General features: G+C 46.1%; 1 long non-coding RNA gene across 1 annotated transcript; it reads left to right on the forward strand.

The window, feature by feature from the left end:
- Positions 1-417: 417 nt before the first annotated feature.
- Gm46120 (predicted gene, 46120) lies at positions 418-7793 on the forward strand. The gene is made up of 2 exons (NR_168672.1): positions 418-738; positions 7405-7793. It is a non-coding gene; the product is annotated as a predicted gene, 46120 (long non-coding RNA).
- Positions 7794-8398: the final 605 nt, after the last annotated feature.

Below are 8398 nucleotides of genomic sequence, written 5' to 3' on the forward strand. Positions count from 1 at the left end.
CAGCCTTACTCACAGTTCATAATTTAAAAAACGATTGTAAGTTCACATTGAGGAAATGAAGCCGAGCTAAGAAGCTCATGATAGCAGCAGTAGTTTCTTGAACAGCCTCATTCTGAGTAATATGCACATACCAAAAATTTAAATACAAGCTGTTGTTAGAGGTGAAGATTTAATATCTCTACCTCTTCTTCTTTATCCTGTCTTTGGAAAATCTTACCAAGCTGTAGGAGGAATGGTGGGGCCACGCAGCTGCAAAGCATCTCCTGCAGGAGGACCTAATTAAGGACTGCCTGAGACCAAGGATTGCTGAGGCAGACGATGATAGCCAATCGGGAACTGCTGTTCAGAGGAGATGCTTTCTTGGGACCAATGGGGCCCGGGTGGAGGGTATTAAAGGAGCTTGCCTCAGCTTCAGCTGAGCTTGCAGCTGCTCCCGGAGTCTGTGTCACTGACTCCTCCATGCCACCTCACCTCCCACCCCCAAGGACAGGTAAGGTCAGGCAGCAAGTAGTCCAGGGCACAGGCAGCACCACACTTCCCTCGTATTGCATTTATATACATGCATATACATACATGTGTGCCTGACACTGTGTCTGTATGGAGGTCAGGGGACATGTTGCAGGGATCAGTCCTCTCTTTCCACAGTGTGGGCCTGGGGATTGAAGTCGGTTTCCAGGTTTGGTAGCAAGAACCTTTAACAGCTGAGCCATCTCACCTGCCTGCATACTTTAAACGCTGGTAAGTATTTATATCATTGTGATGAGGTAACTGTTATCTTCTTGGAATCTACTTAATGTGACTGATCATCCTTTATAGCTCAGACATTTGTCACTCCTTGTTTATAATTGCTGTCTGCTTTCTAGAGCTTTCTGGATGATCCACCATATTGCTTACCTACTATATCACCCTTTCTATCTGGCCCACTTTCCCCTGGATACTCCCTAAGAGAACTCCATCTCTTCCTGCAGCACTCCGGGCTGGTAGCTCTTCAGTCCTGTCACGAAGTTATTAACCTGGGCTCTTCTCTTAATAGTGTTCCTTATTCGCTTGCCCCTTTTTAACTTATGTCTGTGTGGCTGATGCACAACCTGCAGTCAGTGAGGAACAAAAGGCCAGTTTTCAGGGCCCAAACATAAACGCAAGTATATACATTCTGCTTCAATCCTGGATTCACAATTTGACAAAATGGAAAAATCCAAGTTGGAAATTTTTCTTTAAAATTTTCCAGGCATTACTCTACTCTCTCCCGGCCCTTAGCTTAGTGTGGCTCTTAGAAGATTATTGTCATGGGTGTCCAAGAGCAGAGGGTTGGGTAAAGAAAACAGCATATATGCAATATATTATAGATATAATGTGTTTTCTTTCAGCTACAAAGAGGAACAAAATAATATATGTACAAGAAGATACTGGAGATGATCATATTACATGAATTAAGCCAAACATAGAAAGACAAATATGTTTTCTTTCACTCATGGGTCCTAGATTTTATACTGATTCATGAAATCATATTTGACGTGACGTGAAAGTCCAAGTAACATTGCCTAGTCACTCTCATAGGGTATGAAGGACTGATGGGAGGGGGAGGCACATGTGAGGGGGCAATGCTCAATACATAGCATACATGTGAAAATACCTAACACATTTTAAAAAGACTAGCATCAGTGTGTAAGACTGCCTCCAGCTAAGCCTGACGGCATGAGTTCAAACCCATCAGGGCCCACAAGGTGGAAGGAGGAGAGAACTGACTCCCGCAAGCTCTCTCTCTCTCTCTCTCTCTCTCTCTCTCTCTCTCACACACACACACACACACACACACACACACACTCCTTTCTTAGTCTCACTTTTGATCCCCCCTCACCCTGAATGCTTTTTACCGATTTTCACCTCCTAAAGTCTGATTGTCCATCAGGCTCTCCATAGCTAGGGTCAGGCACCCATATCCCAAACCTGATTCTATTCTTTGCCAGTGTTGACACTGGTTGAGTTCCTAATCTTCTCTGTGCTCATATCTTTGTAAATTCATAAGGAACCTCCTGACATTTCTGTGGAGTGTTAAAATAAATACTCTAAATATAGAGTTTAGAAGTGTGTCTGACTTAAGGGGGCACCTGAGGACAAGCTCCTGCCACACTGACACAGGCGCCTCAGCTCTCAGTCCCTCAGTGGACTTGGAGGATGGCACTCCATCTCTGACTATGTGTCTGCCCTGATTGGCCTGGTTCCCATTCTGTCAGAAGACTACTGTGCGCTGACCACATTCTCAGAGGCTACAGGGGGAGCTTTCTTCCTTGCTAGGAACTGAGCTCTGACTTCTATCTCACCGTCAGGTGCACTGTGGCAGCTGCTCTGAGCCTTCATCCCACTCACATCCCATTCTCTCCAGTCTGCCTTGACCTCAGGCACCTGTGCATCACCTGCAGGGATTCCCAGTTCCTACAGAGACATGAGACTGGGTGGAGCCATAACCCACACATGACTGCTGACTCCTGGGCCAGAGACACCATGGGTATAGAGGTGTCCATTTGTACTTGCTTGAACACTGTTGTGAGGAGATCTAGTTTCCTATGAGCCGGATGGAACAGCCAAGAAGCACAAGGGATAGTGGAGAGTATAATCCCACAGCATTACCTGGACAAATGGAAACAAAGGGTCAGGAGCTAAAGGCTTTCATTCCCTCCCACAATTGCTCTCCATAGATCCATGACCACTCCATGAGCATGCTCACCTGTCTCTCCCCTCCTTCTCTGCCCTTCTCTCCCCTTGTTCCTATTTACAGAGATTACATTCTTCAGGTAAGGGTTGGCCAGTAAGTGTTTGCCTTTGAGCCCACCGGCTCACTTCTGTGCTCTCCTGGGCCTGAGGACAAAACCTCACTTCTCTTTCTCCACAGAGAACCACTCTGGTCTCCAGCTAGGCGCTGAAGCATCAAGGCTGTAGATTTTTACTCCTATACAGAGTTATGGCCAAATTTTCCTGTGCTCAGAAGGCCTGGCCTTTGAGCCATTCTATCCAGGTGGCCTTTTGCTTTATTGCCTGCCAACTGAGGAAGGTCTGAGCCACAGAGAGTCTGTCAGTAGCACAAAATTGCCTTGACTTCCTAAGACTCCTATTCTTAAAGAGACTTACAAGCCAGTCATGTAACATATATCTCCTCACACTGTACAATTAATTGTACATCAGAACCTGATCATTCTGTGTCACCAGTAAGTCCCAGCTGTCCTGAGTCCCTGCCTCCACTGCTGTGAACACAGTCATTGTTCTAGCCCAGGCTACTCTGCCACCTTCGCTTACTGTCTGTTCCCTCTCCTGGTTTCCGTGCTGCCCTTCCTCCTGCTCCAGTCTCCTAGAGGCACACAAGATAGCTCGGCCAGCCAGGTGTCTCACGTCACCATGGCCAGCATCTGCTGTACTCCTGGAGGGTTTGGAGGTGGCTCAAAACTGATCTTGGCTTTTGAGGACACCACACATCCTCCTGTTCTCTCCATCATAAGCAGGTGGCAGGTGTGCACTGCAGGATATGTGAGTAGCGTCACGCCTGACAACAGGGACTGGAGAAAGAATACTTGTGCTGAAGAAAAGCTTAATTATGACTGAGCCCGACTACATGAGAGAATACAGGAAATGGATATAATATATAATGAATGTAGCCTGCTCGGGAAAGCAATTCCAAAAATTATGTTAACATTCTCATCTTCCCCCAGGGGCTGCCCCTTTTCAAGTTATCTTATTTCCCTCTCTCTGAATTATGAGCCTGGATGGTTACTCTGCTTCTGATTCAAAGTCACAAACTATCTGTGCCTTCCTGCAGAGATGTGAGAGGTGAGCTACTTCTTCAGCTGGGCTGATAGATCCTTCCAGAAGCTTCAGCTGCTGCCCTTGCTCACAGGTCCGACCTCTTGTCACCTGGGTGAGGCTGACTCTTTCTAGTCTCCTTGTCACTGGGAAGCCTCACGTGGGGTGGAGGGGGCCCAGAGGTCAGTTTCAGCCTCTCAAGGTGTTGACGGGGTGAACCAGAGACTTCTCGGTGGTCCTGTCTGCTTGCTGGTGCGATGAGCCACGTGGTCCTCATTGCCTCTGTACCAGCCCATGCTTATGTCACCACTGTGTTCCCTGCGGCTTGCTAAGCAGCAAGGACACACACTGGGGGGGGGGGGGGGGGCTGGGAGTGCTTCAGTATGCAGAGTTTGTGAGGCTCGCCCAGATGGAGTGGCCCTTGCATTTCTTCTGCTAATGGAAAAGAAATGAAGGTCTTGAAGAAAGGGTTTGAAATAGTCATTTTTTAAAATTTTCTCTGCACAGGTGTGAAACAGGGTTGGGCATCCTGGGATAGATGGCTGCCTCCCAAAGCCTTCTTACCACCATCCTTCAAATTCTTTTCATTGCTCTTTATATTATATCATATTACATGTATTTTTTATTTTTTATTTTTATTTATTTTTTGCTTCAAGACAGGGTATCCTGCAGCCCCAGCTGACCTCAAACTGTACGCTACCAGAGATGACCTTGGTTTTCTGATCTTTATTCAGATGGACCACAGAGCTCTGTGCCGTGAGGCTAGCACTCTACCGACAGGAACACACCCTTAACCCTCACCACAGGAAGTGGATATAATGAATACAGACTTCTCGGGGAAGCAATTCAGAAAATTATGTTAACATTCTCATCTTCCCCCAGGGGCTGCCCTTTTAAAAGCTTTGCTGGTAGAGAAAATTATCTGGACAGGGGCCTAGCTTGAAACTGGGCTTTGGAACTTTTTTGTCCAACATAATTGAGAGATTTTTGAGGGTTTCACCCTTAAGCAGCCTACGGATTGAGTGATTTATTTATATATTTTTGCCAAAGATATTTGTGCTAAAAAGAAGCACTGAGAGACCAAAAGGGAAAGATTCTCCCATGCTCTAATGTGTAAAACCCGTGCAAAAACCTTTAAAATTGTTGTGCCTTAAGCTTGCTTGCATCATACTATTCCAGCAAATGCTCTAGCAAGGCAAGGAGCAAGAATCTATGATTACAAATTGTCCCAACAACTGGAGTGGGGGCTCACTCAGTTGCCTGCCTGTGGCTTCTGCTTCCCTACCTGGGCTGCTCTGTCTAGCCTCAGTAGGAAAGGATGCGCCTAGTCTTGCGACTAATCACTTGAGGTGCCAGGGTGTGTTGGTCCCCTGGGAGGGACCTCCCCCTTCTCAGAGGTGAAGGGGGTTTGGGGAAAGATCTGGGGGGAGGGAAACTGAAAGGAGATGTGGGGTTGCAACTGGGATGTAAAGTGAATAAATCAATTAATTAATGGGGGGAAAGCCCACAAATTTGGGTTCCCCACTGTTTGAAGCCATATCTGTCACAGACCACAGCACTCTGTCACCACCTGGTGGTAGCATAGGCTCCTTCCACCGAGTGTGCCCTGTGTGTGTGTGTGTGTGTGTGTGTGTGTGTGTGTGTGTGTGTGTGTGTGTGTACAGGTAGAGTTTGTGACTTTGAATCAGGAGCAGAACGACCATATGGATTCATATCATAACACACATGTTCATGAAGAGAAACTGAATCTTAGAAAACAAATTGTAAATATATAAATTTGTCTCATATGATACTATTGCCCTTACTTAGAATATATGATCCGTCTGGGGCAAAACTATTTTATATAATATTACATCCCATCTCATGGAAAGCTTCAAACTTACAAAGTGAGTCTCAAAAGTAATTGAATATCTTAAAAAGATATGAATGTTATAAGCAGACGTTATAAAGAACATGATTTGTAAAAATATCAATGTATAGAATGTATTATAATAATAATCAAGTAGAACATGTAGGAGATGTTTTAATCAGATGTGACCCATTATGCCCATTATAATGTTGAGTTCCAGTTAGTAGGCATAATGTTTAGTTACCTTGTGGGCTATTTTTGGAAGATTTATTTTTATTTATGTGTATTATATGTGCTTATATGTTTACATGTATACATTCTTGCAGCTGCACAAGGAGCCCAGAGGCAGGCATCAGCTGTCCTGGATCTGGAGTTATAGGTGGTTGTAAACCACCTGATGTAGGTGCTGGGAATTGAACTCAGGTCTTTTTCGAGAGCAGCAAGTGCTCTCAACCACTGAGCCAAAGGTCCAACTCCTCCCATGTTTTTGAGGCACAGATTCCCTATGTAGCCTAGCCTGGTCTCAAACTTACAATGATCTTCCTGTCTCTGCCTCCTGAGTACTGGGGATTCCATGCATGCATCACCAAGCTCTGCTTTCTCACATGTATTTTTTTCCTCATTATTTTCTTATTTCTTATGTATATGAAGCAATTGACAGTCCCAGAGTTGTTTTGAATGTCAGCATGTGTGGCATGTGTAGAAGACTCCAGTCTATTTGAGCAGTTTGATATCTTCCCAACCTACTTCTGGTGTGTGTGTGTGTGTGTGTGTAATTTTACTTTTCCAAGTCTTAACTTCCTGGGTTGGGTCTGTAAAAATCATTGATTCTATGTCACTGGGTTGGGGTGAACATCAGATAAGATACTAAGTATTCATGTGAATACGCTGTGCATCTAAGGCATCACTGATGCCTGGCAAACAGAGTCTGGATTCCAAAGCTGCCCTTTTGGCCTCAGCGACTCAGTGCCCTCCTTTCATAAGGAACCCAAGTCAAAAATCTCTGGGACATTCTCCTCCTCAATACTTTAATTCTCTTTTAATCCTCTGGTTCTTAACTTTTCCAGCATGTCTCTCAAGCCCCTCCCCCATTTCCCACATCCCAGCCTTAAAGGATATTGGAGGAATGGGAGGGTTCAGGAGGGACAAGCAGGGTTGGAAGCTCACATGGTTATTGGGGGAGGGTGGGAGAGGCAGAGCTGAGCAAGAAGAGTATTCCAGAAGCTGAGTCATCCCAGATAAGTTCCAGGAAGATAGAGTTAGGTAAGCAGAAGAGGGAGTCTGAGAAGATGTGGTCCTGTCCAAGATGGGTGAAAACTGAAATGACATCCCAGGGACATGTTCATCCCTTTGCCTGCACTGGGCCAGGCCTCTCTGCATGGAGGATAACAACTGGGATTGTACATTTTGAACAGAACAGAGCACATATATTTCTGGAATTTACACAGAGAGAGAGAGAGAGAGAGAGAGAGAGAGAGAGAGAGAGAGAGAGAGAGACAGACAGACACACAGACAGACACACAGACAGACAGACACACTTTGAAATCTTCTAGAAGGAAGTTGAGGGCCTTCAGATTCAATGCTCCAGATTACTTCTGTTGACTTCCTTCTGTATAAGAAGCGTAGAATCACCACTTCCTTTGCTCCTGCTGTGTTGTTTCCCCACCCCCTCCTCAGGGAAGTTGCTCTTCAAGAGGCCCTATGTTGCTGGACGCCTCCATCACTGTGCTGGAATTGGACTGGCTTTTCTTTTCTTTTTCCAGAAAATGAAGAGTCGCTTTCTTTTGCGCATACTCGGGCTGCTGCGGCTCCAGGTCGCTGTCTGCCAAAAGCCCACGCTGAGATTGAACCTTCCAGAACAAAATGGCAGCCTGCCCTCCGATCTGGAGTACAACTCCTCAGTGCACCTGCCTTCAGAACTTGTGTCACCGCTGGAACGTGGCAGGAGCCTCCATCCTACGTTCTCATTGCCTAACCTAGCCTTCACAAGGCTGGCTTTGGAGATTCGCCAGCTGCAAACATCTTCCCAGGGCATGCCCACATTCCCGTGGTGTACCTGTGCCAAGGGACAGGGGAGGCTTTGAAGCATCTGGCTCCAACTCCCAGAACTCTATAGGAATCTTGCCCAAAATACAGAGATTACTGTCTCCGCAAGTATTTCAGGCACGGGCTCTTTTTTCTAAGGCTAAGAAACCGTCTCTGCAGATACTGCAGGCTCATGCAGCACCTTGCGTGCAAACCTAGCTGAAGCGTTCCCTAAGAGATCATTGCCAAGAAACATGTTGTCTCTATAGATAAAATTCTGGCACGAAGAGGAAATTTTAAATTACCTAATCTATCACCCTCTCCTCCAGGCTTGGTGCTAGACAGCTTGAGCTTGAATTCTTTGTTCAGATGCTCCCACCCTTAAGTCCACTACCCAAGTTACAGCTCTCCTTCCTTCTCCTCTCACTCTCCTGTGTCTCCCTTTCCTCTCTCCCTCTCCTCTTCTCCTTCCTTCTTCCCTCTCCTCTCCTCCTTCCTTTCCCCCTCTCCCTGTCTCTCTTCTTCCTCCATTTGCCCCTCCCTCTCTTTCTCCATCCACCCTCTTCTCCCTTCTTCCCTTCTCCCCATCCTCCTCCTTTTTCTCCTTTCTCTGTTGTTTTTTCTGTTGAGCTATTTGTCCACCCACCCACCTATCCATGTATCCATCCATCCATCCATCCACCCACCCACCCATATCTTCACTTTTGGGGAATGCACTAAGTTCCAGTGTAT

This window comes from Mus musculus, chromosome 9 (assembly GCF_000001635.26).
Source record: "Mus musculus strain C57BL/6J chromosome 9, GRCm38.p6 C57BL/6J".
NCBI classification, from domain to species: Eukaryota; Metazoa; Chordata; class Mammalia; order Rodentia; family Muridae; genus Mus; species Mus musculus.